At 47.2% G+C, this 18,751-nt stretch overlaps 1 non-coding gene across 1 annotated transcript; it reads right to left on the reverse strand.

The window, feature by feature from the left end:
* Positions 1-12,663: 12,663 nt before the first annotated feature.
* On the reverse strand, positions 12,664-12,769 carry LOC123836250 (U6 spliceosomal RNA). Its single transcript, XR_006788924.1, has one exon. It is a non-coding gene; the product is annotated as a U6 spliceosomal RNA (small nuclear RNA).
* Positions 12,770-18,751: the final 5,982 nt, after the last annotated feature.

Below are 18,751 nucleotides of genomic sequence, written 5' to 3' on the forward strand. Positions count from 1 at the left end.
TGGAAGGGAGGACAGGTCAGATGCAGCTACTGGTTCCTCATCCTCACTGGAGCACTGGGGAAGGGGCAAACTCAGGGGTCCCTAACGTGGCCATGGATATTCTCTGTGGCCCCTGATACGAACACTCCTGCCGAGAGGAGCTGTTCGTCGGTACACTGACCCGTTGACTGAGTCTGGGGCGATGCAATCATTCAATATTTTGACCCTTGGTTTGCAGGAAGCATGCAGTTGAGCACTGCTGAAGAATTTCATTCCTGAACAATTTTCTTAGAAGATCTTATTTTTTACATAATCTCTACACCCAACACAGGGCTCGAACTTACAACCCTGAAATCAAGAGTCACATGCTCCATCGATGGAACCAGCCAGGTGCCCCCTGAAGAATGTTTTTTAAGCAACCCAAGGTACCAGGTCCAAGAGTTTGTGGGGTTGAACTAGCACGCCCCACTTCATAGGCTCTGAGTAAGTTTGCATTTTGGGAAGTCTGGGGTGGTTCCCTGGCTCAAGCCACTAAAATCGAATAAGCTGCCTTCGTCTAGATCCTCCATTTGGGTGGTCGGCTTGCAATCACAAAATCGCATCAGTGAAGCAAGCGGGTGAGAAGGCACATACACCCACATATGTGGACACGCCATACCTTGCCTCACTCTCATCTGGCCCCCAGCGTACAACACTCCTGAAATGCCGTAAATCTCAGAAAAGCAACAGTAAATGCAAAGATCAGCTAAGTAAGTTGTGAAACCTAAGTCACGGTTTTACGTATTTATCCGAGACAGAGTAACATGCAGGAGCTCGACCCATGCAGGACTTGGAAAGGCCAGCTCCAGCCCGTACTGAATCAAGGTTACCCCCTGTCCCCCCACCCTGACCCACTGGGTGTCTGCCAAGCAGAGATGGAAACATTCAAGACACTCAGCAACTGCTTTGTCTTTCTGCTCCTCTGCTGGGTCACCGTCCTGGTGCCAAGGACAAAGGTTTCCAGGAGAGGAGGGATGAGCCTTCTGAGGCTATCGACCACGTGGGCCTTGGAAGGCCATGCTGGGACGGTCAAGGTCTGCATGTCTTGGCCGCACGCTGTGCTTCTAGAATGGAAACCTCTAAGCGGGGAAGCACGTTCCTTTTGTTCCAAGACAGACCGTTCGTTCGTTTGTTCGTTCGTTCGTTCATTCATTCATCAAACATAATTCTTCACTCTTCTCCATCTTTACCACCTCCATTCTCATCCAGGCTAAATGATTTCACCTGAGCTGTCCCGACAGCCTCCTGGTTTCTCACTGTAGCCACCCTTGCTCCCCTCCTAACCCCACCCAGTCCATCCTGGATACAACCATCAGAGCAAAGGTCAGACCTGATCAGATCCTCCCTTTGCCTAAACCATCTCATTAACTTCCAAGTCTTTTTTAGGATAAACACAGAACTCCAAAAAAAGATGGAGTCGGCTGAAAAACATCCCCTCAAAGATGTCTATGTCCTCACCCCCCAGAACTTGCGAATAGGTTACTACCTGACATGGCAAAAGGGACTTTGCAGGTGTGATGAAGTAAGGCTCTTGAGATGGGGGATCATCCTGGATTATCTCGGTGGACCCAGTGTAATCACAAGGGTTCTGATAAACTAGAGGCCGAAAGGTCAGACGTAAAGTCAGAGAAGGAGTTAGGACAACAGAAGCAGAGAGCCAAGCGATTCAGTGCCATGATCTGACCCACCCTGGATTATAAATTCAGTGAGTTAGCAACAGCGTTGCTTTTCCTTACCATCCCATCCCCCAGGGCAGCACACAGCCTGGTACATATTAATGCTCCACAAGCTTTTATCACTGGACTGGATGAGGTTGGCCCACAGATAAAACAGCCTCGGGAGCCTTCAGACCAGAGAGGAGGCAGGGTCTACAGATGGCAGCAAACAACAGAGGAAGTGCTATTGCAGTGTGAAAAAGTCCCATGGGAAGAAAAAGTGGGGTGTCACGAAGTCACTCCTATCCATGGAGCTGTGTTGTCTGTTCAACTTTTTATTACAGAAAAACTTAGTCATTCTTAAGAGTAGAGAGAAGAGTAGGACACCCGCCCACACCCTGTACCTTCCATTCAGTTTCATTAAGTAGCAACATCATGCCAATTTTTTTCATCTTTTTCCCAAAACTACATTTTTCTTTCTGGGATATTTTAAAGTAACCCCAAGAAATTATATCACTTTACCCATAAGTACTTCTCTTTTGTTTCTGAATATTTTAACTTCTTTTTTTAAAGGAGATATCCATTTATATTTTATTTATTTATTTTTTTAAGTAATATCTACACCCAACATGGGGCTCAAACTCATGATCCCGAGATCAAGGGTTGTACGCTCTACGGACTGAACCAGCCAGGCGCTCCCATTATTTCTGAATTTTTTTTTTAAGATTTTTTATTTATTTATTTGAGAGAGAGAATGAGAGGGAGAGAGCATGAGAGGGGGGAGGGTCAGAGGGAGACAGCAGACTACCTGCTTAGCAGGGAACCCCATGTGGGACTCGATCCTAGGACTCCAGCATCATGACCTGAGCCGAAGGCAGACGCTTAACCGACTGAGCCACCCAGGCGCCCAATTTCTGAATATTTTAAAACAAATTCCAGCTATTATGTCATTGCACCTATGAATACTTCAGCATGCACCTTCAATAGGTAAAGATGATTTTTGTTCATCACACCTAACAAAATTAATAATAATTCCTTAGTATCATCTAATACCAGTCTATATTCAAATTTTTGCTGTTTTCTCCCCCACCCCCCAACAGTCTCTTTGTTTGTTTCTATTGGGATCCAAATACAGTCCACACATAGTATTTTATTGCATGTTCAAGTCTTTTATTTTTTTAATATTTTATTTATTTATCAGAGAGAGAGAGCACAAGCAGGGGGAGCAGCAGAGGGAGAGGGAGAAGCAGACTCTCCACCCAGCAGGGAGCCCAATGCCAGCCTCGATCCTAGGATCCTGGGATCATGACCCGAGCTGAAAGCAGACGCTTAACCGACTGAGCCACCCAGGCGTCCCTCGAGTCTTTTCTTTTACAAATTTTTATGTTACAGTAATTTTAGATTTACAGGCCAGTTGCCAAGATTGGACAGAGAGTTCCTGTATATCCCTCTCCCAGCATAACCCGGTCACACTTGTCACAAGGAATAAATTCACACTGGTACACAAGAGTTAAGCTACAGACTTCGTGGGATCTCACCAGTGTTCCCACTCTTCCCGTGTCACGTTCTAATCCAGAATCTGCACTGGACTTAGTCTCATGGCTCCTCTGTCCCTTCCGGCCAATGACAGTTCCTAACAGAGATGAGCTGGAAGCATGTGGTTGCAGGGCCCGTGGCACAGAAGGCACCGTCAGTGTGGGACCCCCTAACCCTCACCGGCCACGTGTCTGAATCCCACTCCTCTTCACCGCCCTCAGCTGGTAGGCAATCGACATAGGAAACAGTGGGTCTTACATTCAGAAGTCACATGGTTGTCCGCCAAGGCCTGGGGAAACACGCACATCTTGGAGGGTGATTTGGAAGGATCTAGTAAAATAGAAAAAGCACGGGGCACCTGTGTGGCTCAGTTGGTGGAGCATCTGACTCTTGATTTCGGCTCAGGTCATGATTTCAGGGTCGTGCGATCGAACCCTGTGTCGGGCTTCGCACTCAGCGCAGTCGGCTTGTGATTCTCTCTCCCTCAGCCCCATCTCTGTCTCTCTCTCCCTCCCTCCCTCTCTAAAATAAATAAAATCTTAAATACATAAATAAGTAAATACATAAAGCACATACCTTAATGTTCGCAAATTCCCTTTCTCTGCACCTTGCTAAAGAAACACTCCCACGTGTGCTCAGAGCCCTGTTCAGGGCAGTTCCCGGCTGCACTGTTCGCTGGAGAAGCACTGGGAAACACCTGGATGTATAGGAGCAGAGGTGTGGCTAAACATAACTTAGTCACACAAGGCAAGGCTTTTACAACAGTGTGAAGGGACAGACCAGAGATACCCATCGGCATTAAGAAGCTCTCTAAAATATCCCTAATTCAAAAATGCATCTTGCGCTATGATACAAACAGTATAACGTTTTTGTAAAACCCATATAAAAAACAGCACCATATACATTCTGTGAGTTTGTGTATCTTGAGAAAAGTATTTTTAAAGAAATCTAGGTGAGGGGGCCTGCGTGGCTCAGTCGGTTGAGCGACTGCCTTCGGCTCAGGTCATGATCCTGGAGTCCTGGGATCGAGTCCCGCATCGGGCTCCCTGCTCAGCAGTGAGTCTGCTTCCCCTCTGGCCCTCCCCACTCTCATGCTTGCTCTATCTCATTGTCTCTCTCAAATAAATAAATAAAATCTTTAAAAAAAAATCTAGGTGATATGCCTCAAATACATAATGATGGTCATCCCTGGGAAGGTGGTGGAAAAGGAAAGGATTTGGGGGTTTAAACTTTATCGAATTTATTTTACTATTTTTTATTTTTTTTTAAAGATTTTATTTATTTATTTGACAGAGAGAGACAGCCAGAGAGAGAACACAACCAGGGTAAGTGGGAAAGAGAGAAGCAGGCTTCCCGCGGAGCAGGGAGCTCGATGCGGGGCTCGATCCCAGGACCCTGGGATCATGACCTGAGCTGAAGGCAGACGCTTAACGACTGAGCCACCCAGGCGCCCCTATTTTACTATTTTTAAATAAAGAACGCATTCGTGTGGGGTGCCTGGGTAGCTCAGTCAGTTGAGCATCTTCTTTTTTTTTTAATTTTTTTAATTTTTTTTTTTATTTATTTCTTTGACAGAGAGAGACACAGCAAGAGAGGGAACACAAGCAGGGGGAGTGGGAGAGGGAGAAGCAGGCTTCCCGCTGAGCAGGGAGCCCGATGTGGGGCTCGATCCCAGGACCTTGGGATCATGACCCGAGCTGAAGGCAGACACTTAACGACTGAGCCACCCAGGTGCCCCTCCTTTTTTTTTTTTTTAGACCTTTTTTCTTTAATATTTTATTTATTTGTCAGAGAGAGAGAGCACAAGCACGGGAAGTGGCAGGCAGAGGGAGAAGCAGGCTCCCCGCTGAGCAAGGAGCCCAACATGGGACTCGACCCCAGGACCCTGGGATCATGACCTGAGCCGAAGGCAGATGCTTAACCGACTGAACCACCCAGACGACCCGAATATCTGACTCTCGATCTCAGTTCAGGTCTCGATTTCAGGGTCGTGAGTTCAAACCCTGTGTTGAGCATGGAGCCTACTTTAAAAAAAAAAAAAAGGATGCATTCATGTACTACTTACATGGTTGAAACTAATGTTTTTAAGTATATGATTACATATATCCAACAAAGGCCTTGTATCAAGAATATATAAAGAACTCTTAATATATATATTAAAGAATATATAAAAAACTCAACAGTAACAAACAAACTCCAATTAGGAAACAGACAAAAGGCATAAACAGGTATTGCACTAGCTGGCAAATAAACATGAAAAGGTGTTCAGCATCATTAGCCATTAGAAAAAATGCAAATTAAAGACACCGTCAAGATAATGAAAAGGCAAGTCACAGACTGGGAGAAAATATTTGCAAAAGACACATCTGTTAAAAGACTGTTATCCAAAAACACACAAAGAACGCTTAAAATTCAACAATAAGAAAACAACTCAATTTAAAAATGGGCCAAAGACCTTAACAGATACCTCATCAGAGAAGACACAGGGCTGGCAAATAAGCATATGAAAAGATGCTGCACATCACAAGTCATGAAGGAAATGCAAATTAAAACAACCAGATCCCACCACTCACCTATTAGAATGGCCAAGATCTAAAACACTGACAACACCAAATGCCGGTGAGGATGTGGAGAAAAAGACCCCTCCTTTGTTGCTGGTGGGGATGCAAAATGGAACAGCTACTTTGCAAGACAGTGTGGTGGTTCCTAGAAAACTAAATATACTCTTCTCATAAGACCCAACCATCAGGTTCCTTGGTATTTACCCAAAGAAGTTGAAAATTTTCATCTGCACAAAAACCTGCACTTGGATGCTTATAAGCAGCTTTATTTTTAATTGCCAAAAATTGGAAGCAACCATGATGACCTTTGGTAGGGGAATGGATGAATAGATTGTGGTACATCCAGTAATGCAATATTGTTAAATTCTAAAGAATTAAGTGCATGTCACTAAGTGAAAGAAGCCAGCCTGAAAAGACTACATATTGTATAATTCCAACTAAATGACACTCCAGAGAAGGCAAAATTATGGAAATAGTTAAAAGATGAGTGGGTTGCCAGGGTTTAGAGAGGAGAGATGAATAAACAGGCAGAGCACAGAGGATTTTTAAGGCAGTGAAAATATTCTGTGTGATACCATAATGATGGATACATCTCATCATACATTTGTTCAAACCCATGGAATGTACAACACCAAGAGTGAACCCTAATGTAAACTATGGATTCTGGATGATAATGATGTGTCTGTGTAGCTTCACCAATTGTAATAAATGTACCCCGCACTCTTGTGGGGAATGTTGATAATGAAGGAAGCTATGCATGTGTAGGGGCAGGGACTGTATGTCTCTTGATTTTGGTGTGAACCTAAAACTGCTCTAAAAAATGAAGTCTGTTTTAAAAAACATGGAGGGGCACCTGGGTGGCACAGTTGGTTAAGCCTCTGACTCTTGATTTTGGCTCAGGTCGTGATCTCAGGGTTAGGAAATCAAGCCCCGAGTCAGGCTCCATGGTCAGTGTAGTCTCTTTGAGATTCTTTCCCGCCCTCTCTCTGTGCCCCTCCTCCCACCCCACCCCACTTGCATGCATGCTCTCTCTCACTCAAATAAATACAACTTAAAAAATAAATGAATAAAAATAAAAAATAGAAATGCATGGGAAAAAACCCTCTCTATTTGCAGATGACATGATTTTGTATATAGAAAATCCTAAGGAGGGGGCACCTGGGTGGCTCAGTCGGTTAAGCATCTGCCTTTGGCTCAGGTCATGACCTCAGGGTCCTGGGATCGAGCCTGGCATCAGGCTGCCTGCTTGTCGGGGAGCCTGCTTCTCCCTCTCCCTCTACCCCTCCCCACTACTTATGCTCACTCTCGCTCATGCTCTTTCATTCAAAAAATAAATAAAATCTTTTTTAAAAAAAAGACAAAAAACAAGAAAAATATATAGATAAATTGGACTTCATCAAAATTAAAATTGTTTGTGCTTCAAAGAATACCACCAAGAAAGCACAAAGAATGGAAGAAGATATTTGCAAATCATAAATCTAAGGGACTTGTATCTACACTCTACGAGAAAACTCCTACAACAATAAAAAGACAAATAACCCAATTTAAAAATGGACAAAGGATTCAAGTAGACATTTTTTTCCAAAGAAGATATGCAAAAGGCCATAAAGCACATGAAAAGATGCTCGATGTCTCTAGTCATTAGAGAAATGCAAGTCAAAACCACAGTGAGGGGTGCCTGGCTGGCTCGGTTGGTGGAGCGTGTGACTCTTGATCTCAGGGTTGTGAGATCAAGTCCCATGGTGGGTGTAGAGATTGCTTAAAAATAAAATCTTTAGGGGCACCTGGGTGGCCCAGTTGGTTAAGCACCTGCCTTCAGCTCAGGTCATGGTCCCAGGGTCCTGGGATCGAGTCCCAAATTGGGCTCCCTGCTCAGTGGGGAGCCTGCTTCTCCCTCTCCTCCTTGCTTGTGCTCTCTCGCTCTTTCTCTCAAATAAATTAATTAGACCTTTTTAAAAATAAATAAATAAAAATAAAATCTTAAAAAAAAAACACCCACAAAAACCACAATGAGATCCTACTCACCCACCAGGATGGCTGGAATCAAAAAGACAATCACAAGCGCTGGTGAGGATGTGGAGAAATCAGAACCCTCATCTAGTACAGCTGCTTGGGAAAACAGTTTGGCAGTGTTACAGGATTTCTTTTCCTGTAGTGCCTGGGGTTCTTGGTCACGCAGCTTCGAAGAATGAAAAGATAGACCAAAGAGTGGTGGACAGCAAATCAAAGTTTATTGAGCAAAAGAATAAGTTTATTGAGTGATAGTACCAAGCTCCCAAAGAGGGGGGGGACCCAAGAGGGTTGCCTCTGGATTTTCTAAGTCTAGGGGTTTTTATGAGCTTGTGGGCGGGCTGTTTTAATCTGATTAACTGTCCATGCACATCCAATCAGGTTGTTGTCATCTATTACATGGGAAAGGGTGGGGGGCTCCTTCCAGTGTGGTGTAAAATCCTTTTAAGGTTGGTTTCCTCTTAGGGCAGGGGTCTCTTTTCCAGGCCTGCCTTTCTTCCAACTATCCTTCATTGGCAGTTCCTGGAAAGGTTAAACACAGAGTTACCATAGAATCTGGCAACTCCATTCCTAGGTACATACCTAAAAAAAAAATAAAAACCTAGATCCACACAAAAACTTGTATGTAAATGTTCATAGTAACATTATTCAAAACAGCCACAAGTAGAAACAATCGATCAATTCATACTAGCCAATGAATTCGATCTATAAGGTAACCAAGCAATTCTATCAATTCATCATAGCCCAAAGTGGAAATGATGGGGAAATGGAGAAACAAAGGTGCTACATCCATTCCATGGACTATAAAATGAATAAAGTCCTGATTCCTGCTGCAGCCAGGATGAACCTTGACATCATCCTCAGTGAAAGAAGCCAGAATACAAAGGGCTAAATAGATATGATTATAAATATTAGATAATTCCATTTGTATGAAATGTCCAGAACAGGCGAATCTCTACAGACCGAAAGCTGATCGGTGGTTGCCTGGGGCTGAGGGCTGGGGAGAAATTGGGAGTGAGTGCTGACTGGTGGAAAGTTTCTTTTTGGGGTGACGGGAAGGTTCTGATTGACTATGCTGATGGTTGCAGAAGTCTTTTACTACATTAAGATCTTGCCACTGAACTGTGCACTTTAAATGAATGGTATGTGAATTATATATCCCTCAAGCTGTTACCTTTCAGATGAAGACTGCATGCTGTACGAGTCCATTTATAGAACATTCCCCATCTAGAAACGGGTGGGTGTGAACACAAAGAGGCAGCAGGAAGTTCTGTTTCAGTGATGAAACAGATCTGTATCTTAAATACAAGAATTTCTATACAGATCTATACAAGTAGCAAACACAAATGAATGCAGGGGTTTTTTTATTTAAAAAGTGATGAGAAGTGGGGCACCTGGGTGGCTCAGTTGGTGAAGCATCTGCCTTCAGCTTAGGTCATGATCCCAGGTCCTGGGATGGAGCCCCGCATCAGGCTCCCTGCTCAGCGGGGAGCCTGCTTCTCCCTTTCACTCTGTCCCTCCCCCTGCTTGTGCTCGCTCTCTGACAAACAAATAAATAAAATCTTAAAAAAAAAAAAAGTGATGAAGCGTGAATAAGGCCTGTAAGTCTAGAACAGTCTTGTGCCAATGTCAATTTCCGGGAGTGAGGGGAAGGGTACACAGGACTCTCTGGCTAATTATGCCGTGTCCTGCGAGCCTATAATTATTCCAAGATAAAAATTTTAAGATAAAATAGAATTTTCCAAAACTGGAATTCTCTCGCTCCTGAGAAATGATGAGTTTGTAAAAGGTTGTGTGACTCCTTGTATCAGGATGGCAAAAAATATATAGTTAGTTCGTCCAATGGCTGGCAATTGGAAAGGCTTTTCTAGAGCAAAACTTGGATCTGCAGCTCTACAAGCCAAGGGACCCTCCGTGGGTTCCCCAGGCCTGCATGTGTGATCTGGAATGTGGAATTCTCCCAGAAGTGCCTGGAAGCTCTCGAGGGCTCCAGGTGACCCAAAGCTCTTTGTCTTCCGAGGCTGACACAATAGCTCAGTTCAGCTCTCCCTGAGCAAACCCAGCCCCAGCCCCAGCTCTTACATAATGAAGCTGGGGGTAGACAGGGAGTGGGGGAGAGGCTCTTTCCAGAAACAACTCTGATAAGAAACGGAGCAACTTCCAGCTCCAGGAGCCATTTGAAGATAGAGACCAAGTCTTACTTTTGAATTTCCCCCCAGTGCCTTGCCCAAAACAGGAGAAATGCTTTCTGGATGAAGACCTGTTAAAGTTCCCTCTCAGTCCCAGTGGGTCTCAACTCTTGGCTACGCATTAGAGCTTCTGAAACATCTACCATAGCCAGTTCCACACCAGAGCAGTTAAATCACATTTTGTTCTTGTTTTTCTTGCTTTCCGATTTCACAGCATCCTCAATATCATTCTTCCATCACCCTCCTGGTAAGCTTCTGAGGGACGTTTCTTATGATGACCCTCAGTAGAGGACAGAGCTCAATCCCCAGCAGGATTCAGTTAAACGTGATTGCCAGTTTGGGGCTTATCTAAGCATCCATCAATTTGTTGTCTCTATTTTAGTACATGTGTCGGCAAGCCCTCTTGCTCAACTATAGACCCCAACCATTAAAATCAGAAAGAGACAAGACAGCTTAACTCCTGCTCTCACTGAAACCCATGGTTCTTATTTCTCATTGCACTTTCTTGAGGCATTGAAGATGTTTTGCAATGACGGGAACATTCCAATTGCCAGGTCGGGAAAGCCCCCATAGCAATGGAATACCTAGAAGACCACCCCCCCGACAGGTCCCCTTCCCTGCCTGTGATCACATGCTGAACACAACCCTACCACCCTCACCAGAGATCACTGGCTCTCTGCCTGTTCTGTTGCACCTGCCCCGGCTACCAGCACCCGAAATAAATCTCTCCCTTTCTCTTTTCCAAAAACCTCGTCTCTTGAGTTATTGGCTTGTCTTGAGACAGGTCTATCTGAGTTTGGTCGGCAACAGCGTTGGCAAACCCAGCCAGGAGCTATGCTTTCGATTTGTCCAGCTCCCCCCTCCCCCCGCCGGGTTTTCCTGGGCAGATGGCCTTGGCTGTGCCAGGGCTCACCCGCTCATTTCCTGGGTTAGCGCCCGTTCCAGATCGTTGGGTAACACGTACGCATAGAAAGCATAAACCCCAAAGAGCAAAAGTTGTACAGTGAGAAGGAAGTCAACTTCCCACCTTGGGTCCCCAGAAGCCACCAGCTTATGTTTTCTCCGGACAACGCACACATATACTCCTAATAGAGATGTGTCTTAGATGATCGAACTCTCGTGTGCTTTTGGTGTGCTATATATGGTTCTAGAAAGGAAGATACCTTTAGGATATGCTGCACTCTGTCTACATCGCAGTGCATATTTGTGTAGTAAAAGCTCTGTTTCTCAAACTTATTTGAACCCAGAATTCTTCTTTGGGGGAGATTCTTTTTTTTTTTTTTTAAGGTTTTTTATTTATTCATTTGAGAGTGAGAGAGAGCACAGGCGGGGGGGGGAGGGGAAGCAGAGGGAGAGCGAAGAGCAGACTCCACCCTGAGCAGGGAGCCCAATACAGGTGGGACTCGATCCCAGGACCCTGGGATCATGACCTGAGCCAAACACAGCTGCTTAACCGACTAAGCCACCCAGGCGCCCTTGGGGGAGATTCTTAAAGACAACATCCAGTACTGGCATTTTCTGACACTGCATAGAGGTGAAAGCTCATGGGGCAGGGTCATATTTCATAAATTAGCTAGTGTGTCTTCACTCCTGGTCATTCCTGGGCCTTCATGACTTTTCCCCTATGAGGGCATAAGCTGTAGCACTCTGGGCTCACAACCCAAGAGAAAGGAGGGGAACAGCTGCACAAAAATGTCAATTCTGGGTGTCTGGCTTTCAGATTACATCTCTGAGACAAAAACATGAGAGATAAATCTTTTGAGTTTCAAAAGTCAAAGCCCCAAGGGACTCAGGGCAGACAGTTTATGGCAGAAATCATAGATTTGGGTGAATGCAAGGGAGTAATTTTTTCTCTGCCCTGGAGAAAAAAAGTCAGAGGAGCAGAGAGAGATGAGGCACTGGTGAGTGCCCCCGAGAAGGAGAGGAGGTGACAGAATCCCCAAGTAAGTTTGAAAACCTAAAAGCAAAAGGACCTGTCCTCACTTCCCCGTGGTAACTCTGACGGGAAACCAATCCCCATGGTGAAATCCCAAGTCCAGGACGGCACAAAGTGTATTAGTTGGAACTCGGCTCTGCTGCTATGGGTAGACTCTCCACAAGAAAGAATTTATACACTTTGAAATTTCTTTCTTTTTTTTTTTTAAGATTTTATTTATTTATTTGACAGAGAGAGACACAGCGAGAGAGGGAACACACGCAGAGGGGGCAGGAGAGGGAGAAGCAGGCTTCCCGCTGAGCAGGGATGCGGGGCTCGATCCCAGGACCCTGGGACCATGACCTGAGCCGAAGGCAGATGCTTAATGACTGAGCCACCCCGGTGCCCCGAAATTTCTTTCTTTTTTTAAAAAAAATTTATTTTAATTCCAGTGTAGTTAACATACAGTGTTACCTTAGTTTCAGGTGTACAACATAGTGATCCAGCATTTCCATACATCGCCTGGTGCTCATCACTGACAAGTGCCCTCCTTAGTCCCCTTCACCTGTTTCCCCCCATGCCCCACCTCCTGCCCCCTGGTAACCATCAGATTGTTCTCTATAGGTAAGAGTCTGTTTCTTGGTTCGTCTCTCTGGGTTTTTTTCTTTCCCCTTTTCTTATTTGTTTCTTAAATTCCACATATGAGTGAAGTCATATGGCATTTGTCTTTCTCTGACTGGCCTATTGCACTTAGCATGATACCCTCTAGATCCATCCATAAAAATATGGAACACTTCACGAATTTGCGTGTCATTCTGGCTCAGGCGCCATGCTAATCTTCTCTGTATCATTTCCAATTGTTAATATATCAAAGCAAGCACTGAAAATTCTTAATTTGGTTTTTTTAAAGATTTCATTTATTTGAGAGAGAGAGAGAGAGAGAGAGCACAAGAGCAGGGTGAGGGGCAGAGGGCTGAGCAGGGAGCTCGATCCCGGGACCCCAGGATCATGACCTGAGCTGAAGGCAGATGCTTAACCCATTGAGCCACCCAGGTGCCCCTGAAGTTTATTTCTCTTTAAAGTAGAAGTCCAGGGGCGCCTGGGTGGCTCAGTTGGTTAAGCGACTGCCTTCGGCTCAGGTCATGATCCCAGGGTCCTGGGATCGAGTCCCACATCGGGCTCCCGGCTCAGCGGGGAGCCTGCTTCTCCCTCTGACCCTCTCCCCTCTCATGCTGTTTCTCTCTCGCTCGCTCTCTAATAAATAAATAAATAAAATCTTTAAAAATAAATAAATAAATAAATAAATAAAGTAGAAGTCCAGGTTGGCTGTCCAGGGCTGGAGGGGTGCTCCACACTATGAAGACCCCAGGCTCCTCTGTGTTGCTGCCTGGTCTCCCATGGCCTCAACATCAGAGTTCAAGTTCTGGGCTGCAAGAAGGAGGAAGAGACAGTGACAAAGCAAAGGGAACCCACATGCTGTTTCCTAAGAAAGGGCTATGGATGCTCCTTCGTCACAGTCACTTAACAGGAGCTTAGGCGCCTGTTATTATGGGTTGAACGATGTCCCTCAAAAAGATGTTGAAGTCCTAATCCCCATACCTGTGAGTATTACCTCATTTGGAAATAAGATCTTTGCAGATATAATCAGGTTCAGATGAGGTCATTAGGGTGGGCCCTAATCCAACATGACCCATGGCCTTGTAAGAAGAGAGAGAGACACAGACACTGGGAGACACGTAGGGAGAAAACAGCATGTGATGCTGGGGGCAGACATTCCTCTACAGGCTGAGGAGCTCACGGAATGGCAGCCCCCAGCAGCAGAAGCTGGAAGAGGCGAGGAGGGTTTGTCTCCTAGAGCCTCCAGAGAGAGGGTCCTGTGACACCGTGATTTCGGAGCTCTAGCCTCCAGAACGGTAACACAATAAAGTTCTGTTGTTTGAAGTCACCCAGTCTGTGGGACAAAGTGGACAATAGGGAGGCACGGTGGCTTCTGAGTGGGATCATGACGTGAGGGAAGTTGTTCTAAAGAGACTATCTCCCCATTGTGCCATTACAATACTTAGCGACTGATACAGGGGCCAGCAGGGGCCGAATCTTGAAGGACCTTGAATGGCAGGCTTCGGAGTCCTCCGAGGGTGGAAAATACCCACCATGAGGTGCCGTCATTTACTCTTTGAGAGGATCCTGAGACAAGGTCATGCGCAGAGGGAAGGCCATCAGCAGACCTTTCTAGGCTCCTGCAGTCCGTGTCTTATCTAAATGAGCCAAAGGTGGCCTCCCTGTATCAGTCCCTAGGCTGTTCATTCCTTCACTGTGGGCTGAGACCCATCAGCTCAAAAGGCCCCCAGGGCAAAACTCAAATTTTTACACATCCGCTTATTTAAAAAGTAGCTCAAACAAGCAGATTTTTAACCATTTAGAGCCTGCCTGCTTTGCATACCTTGCAAGGCACAGCTCACCCCATGTCTGTGAACCAGAGATAAGATAGAGTCTGATAGTTACAAGACTGCAAGCTGCCCTTTGACTCAGACACTCCCCCACCCCCATGCTGCTGAGCAAGAGTAGCTAGACCTCTTTGAGTCCCACATCCCTGGGGGTTCCCTTGCCTCCCTCTCCTGGGTGGTGGCACCTTCAGCTCACTTGAAGCTTCCGATGGTCTCAGGCCATGAGGGACTTCCCCTGGAGTGCAATCTTGTTCAAGCCCAACTTTGTTAAAGCTTGCTTGTGACTGCCCCTCATGGTCACATGTTTTTCCTTGGCCAGGCCCCAAATCCCTCGAACCTGGACACCGTACCCCTCTTACTCCCACCTGAGACCGCAGCTCAGAATAGGACAGTGGCTCAAACCCAGGCCCTATTCCTCCTGGGTGAACCTCTGATCAGAGACCAAAGGGGAGAGAACGTACTGGGGCAGAGGGGATAGATACTACCCAGGGGCCTGGAGAGTTGGCCCTGAGGCCTCAGTCCTTAGCATGAGGGAAGGGCAGTTTTGGGGATATGGTTGGGATGCCATCAAGAAAGGATGCACTCCTTAGTGAAACGCCAGACTGTGAAAAACACTTAAACGCGAAATCTTAAAAAAAAAAAAAAAAAAAAAAGTCAAATTCATAGAAACACAGAGTTGAAAAGTGGTTGACAGAAGCTGGGGTATGGGGGAAATAGGGATGGTAAAGGGGTATAAACTTTCAGCTATGAGATGAATAAGGTCTGAGGAGCTGATGTAAAACACGGTGACCATAGTTGAAAACACTGTATTGTATAACTGAAATTTGCTGAGAGTAGATGGTAAATGTTCTCATAAAAAGAAGGAGAGGGGTGCCTGGGTGGCTCAGTCGTTAACCGTCTGCCTTCGGCTCAGGTCATGATCCCAGGGTCCTGGAATCGAGCCCCACATTGGGCTCCCTGCTCAGCGGGAAGCCTTCTGCTCCCTCTCCCACTCCCCCTGCTTGTGTTCCCTCTCTCGTTGTGTCTCTCTCTCTGTCAAATAAATAAATAAAATCTTAAAAAAAAAAAAAAGGAAAAGGAGAAGAAAGAAAGAAAGATAAACATGTGAGGTGATGAATGTGTTAATTAACTAGATGGGGGGAATCCTTCCACAATGTATACATATATCAAATCACTGCGATGTACCTTCAAATATCTTTTTTTTTAAAGATTTTATTCATTTATTTGTCAGAGAGACAGCATGGGTGGGCGAGAGCAAGCACAAGCAGTGGGGAGCGGCAGGCAGAGGGAGAAGCAGGCTCCCTGGTGAGTGGGGAGCCCAATGCAGGACTCAATCCCAGGACCCCAGGATCATGACCTGAGCAGATGCTTAACCAACTGAGCCACCCAGGCGTGCCAACGCTTCATATATCTTATAATTGTATATGCCGATTATACCTCAACAAAGCTGAATTTTTTTTTTAAGGAAGGGGGGGTTACCCTCTTTTAGGGCCATGTCTGGTCATGATCTCTTCGCTGCATCCAGCACAAATGATCACTCTCAGAGCAGAGTCTGGGGTCTAGCATCTAGAAGGCAGGCTCGAATTCCCCCTAGAATGCCACCTCCTTGAGGGGAGGAAGCTGGTTGTCGCTGCACTACTCTATCTCCAGTCCTGGCAACAGGGCCTGGCTCACAACTAGCCCTTAACAGGCACTGAGAAAGGGAGGGAGGGGGGAATGATGAATTTCCCTCCAGGGACCCTCTCCAAGCTGGGCTGAGCCAGGTTCTGTGGCCTTCTAAGGAACAGCCCCAGAGCCTTCTGGGCCCAAAGAATCTTTGACAAAGACAACCCCCTTCCTCACCCCAACCACAAATACAAGTGCGTAGATGCTTGCCACCTAGGAATGTCCACTCGGGCCCCTGCGGCTTACACACCCCCATTTTTCACTGTCTGCTCGCCGCCTCCAGCAGGAGGAAGTGGAGAAGGCTGGCATTCAGGCTCCGTATAACCCGGGCCCTCCTTCCCCCCCATGTACACCTCAGCTCAGCCAACTTCTGTTTCCAGGGTGGCATTTCCCTTCTCCACCGTCCCCAATCAAGAAAAGCCTTCTTCCTCACCCGTACCTCCCATTGCTGCCTGAACCCCACTCAGCCTTTCCAGGCAGAAGCAAAAGCGACCCGATTCCTTAGGGAAGCGTTCTCTGACGATGCTCCTCTCCCGTCTCCCCCCGCTTCCCCCCCACCGACCCACCCCCAGCGGCCACCAGCAGAGAAACTGAATTCAGGAGGAGGAGCAGGTGCGGGGGGTGGGCGGGGAGGCAGGTGAATCTGGGGAGAACACGAGAGGACGTGCCCGTGGGACATCCAGGAGGAGCGGAAGCTGCGACTCTTGGACTCCCACCTGACTCCTCATCCAGCACCATCCTTCCCAACCCCCAGCCCGAGGGTCCAGGCTCGAGGCTCCAGGCTCGGGGCTCTGCTCCCGGCCAACGCCCACCTAGCTACCGCCGACGTCACAGGACTCCCGCTATCTCATTGGCCGGAACCTCTCTCCGCACCCCCTTGCGTGGGAAGGAGGGGAGCCGTGGTCCGGGTGACGCGGGAGGCGGTTTCGTGGCGACTGCAGCCCGGCTGCGAAGAAGGAACCAAGCTGGGCGTCCCCCGGCCAGTTCTAGGACTCGGGATCCCGCGGGGCAGAGGCCACTGCGTCCGCAGGGCCCGGAAACCGGACGCCGGAGCCTCCCAGCTCCCGCTCGGCCGCACCTGCCGAAGGGAGGCGCGGCGACGGAGGCGGGCGGGCAGCCTCCTGCGGGGCCGCGAGCGCGCTCGCCTCCAGCTTTGTTCTCGCCGTGGCTTCTCCTCTGGCCACGTTCGCCTTCTGTGGCACCAGAGAGAAGGGACTGTGCGCGCTGGTCCGCAAGCAGCTTCAGCGTCACAATGGGAGGTTATCTTATTAACCACGAGCCCTGCATTCTAGACCTGGTGTTGTCGCTGGCCTCAGTTTCCTCATCTGTAAAATAGGGATGTTGCGATTTGGACCGCGGAGCGGGGTGCAGGGGCATTAGAGTCCCTCTAGACGTGGTTCCACGCCGGGGGTCTCTCAACTGCCAGGTGTCTTTAAGGGGTTTAAGATGAAGGGACTTGCCCCAGGCCCCACAGTTAGACAAGTGGCTGAGTCAGAACATTGGTCATTTCCAGCGCTTCTCACCAGCAAGGCACTGGGTGATCTTTCAGAGCCAGCGTTTCCTCATTGGTAGACTGTGACTCCCTCTTCCGTGGGATGTACCTAGAATTATGTGAAATCACGGAGAAAAGATGCCAAGCGCATGGTTCTTAACAAATGGTCATTATGGTGTCTTAAGTTAATATTTAATAAAGAAAATGGATTTTTGTCCAATGTGGATTCTGTGTTGGGTCCCCATGTGCCTTCTGTTAACTATTTCCCCCTTTGGCGAGTCTGGCTTCCCGTGCCTCTCCCTCCCCCAGCCCTCAATTCTGTAATTCCCAGGGGCTCAGCTTGCTTGCTTCTCTCTCCTCCTGATCTATCCCCTCCATCCTCCTGAACATGCTGTACCCCAACCTGCTGTGATCTCCTAGGTTTACTATCTCCAAAGACAAGGCCACAGACTTTGCCGTAACTGTTTTGTAGTTTTTACCACAGGAACACATTTGGGTGCAAGAAAAATAACGAACCAATGCAATTGTGAAGCTTAAGGAAATGATACCAAGATGTAATGTAACTGCTCTGCTAGACACTTAAATATTAGCATCCCTCTGGCTGCTGGCCTAGGCTCACCTCCCACCTCAAGCACAGCTCTGCAGACAGTTCCCAAATCTCTGTTGCCAACTCATATATCTCTGACTTGTGGACTCAGCTTGTACTGTGCAATATCCTCATTCTTCCATTCGAGAACATGGGCCCTCCCCACTTCTCTGCGTGGGTTTCAGGAGGAATAAGTCCGTGAAAGACAAGCCCCCACTTCTGATCTAACAGCCTGGAAGTGGGTGGATCAGGCGGGAGCCCACCTTCCTCGGCCAGCAGGAATGGGGGATGCTGTGTGAGAGAACTGAGCCCCCTGTGCACATGTTGCTTAGTCTGATGTTTTGAGACCCATGAGATTCTAGATTCCCCACCTCAGGCAAGAACTGAAAGTGGACCCCAGTGGAATGAAGCTAGAGAGCTCGCGGGCTGGGGAAATCTTCTGATACACCGTTTTCTCCTTTCTCCTCTAGTTAACTTAGGCCTTCTAGAACTCGAGGCTCACAAATCCTTTTATGGATCCCTTTCTCCTCAAAATGTACTTAGCGCATGCTCTTCTCCCTGTCTAGAACATTCCCAGCTCCTTGTTCTGGTCCTGCACCTACATCTCCACCAGGCTATTTGTGACCCGTCCTTCTGATCTCAACTTAGATGTCGCTTCTTCTAGGAAGCCTTCCTAAACC

Source organism: Mirounga angustirostris, unplaced genomic scaffold (assembly GCF_029215605.1).
Source record: "Mirounga angustirostris isolate CCGP_5_RB_7025 unplaced genomic scaffold, mMirAng1.0.hap1 SCAF_12, whole genome shotgun sequence".
Classification (NCBI taxonomy): Eukaryota; Metazoa; Chordata; class Mammalia; order Carnivora; family Phocidae; genus Mirounga; species Mirounga angustirostris.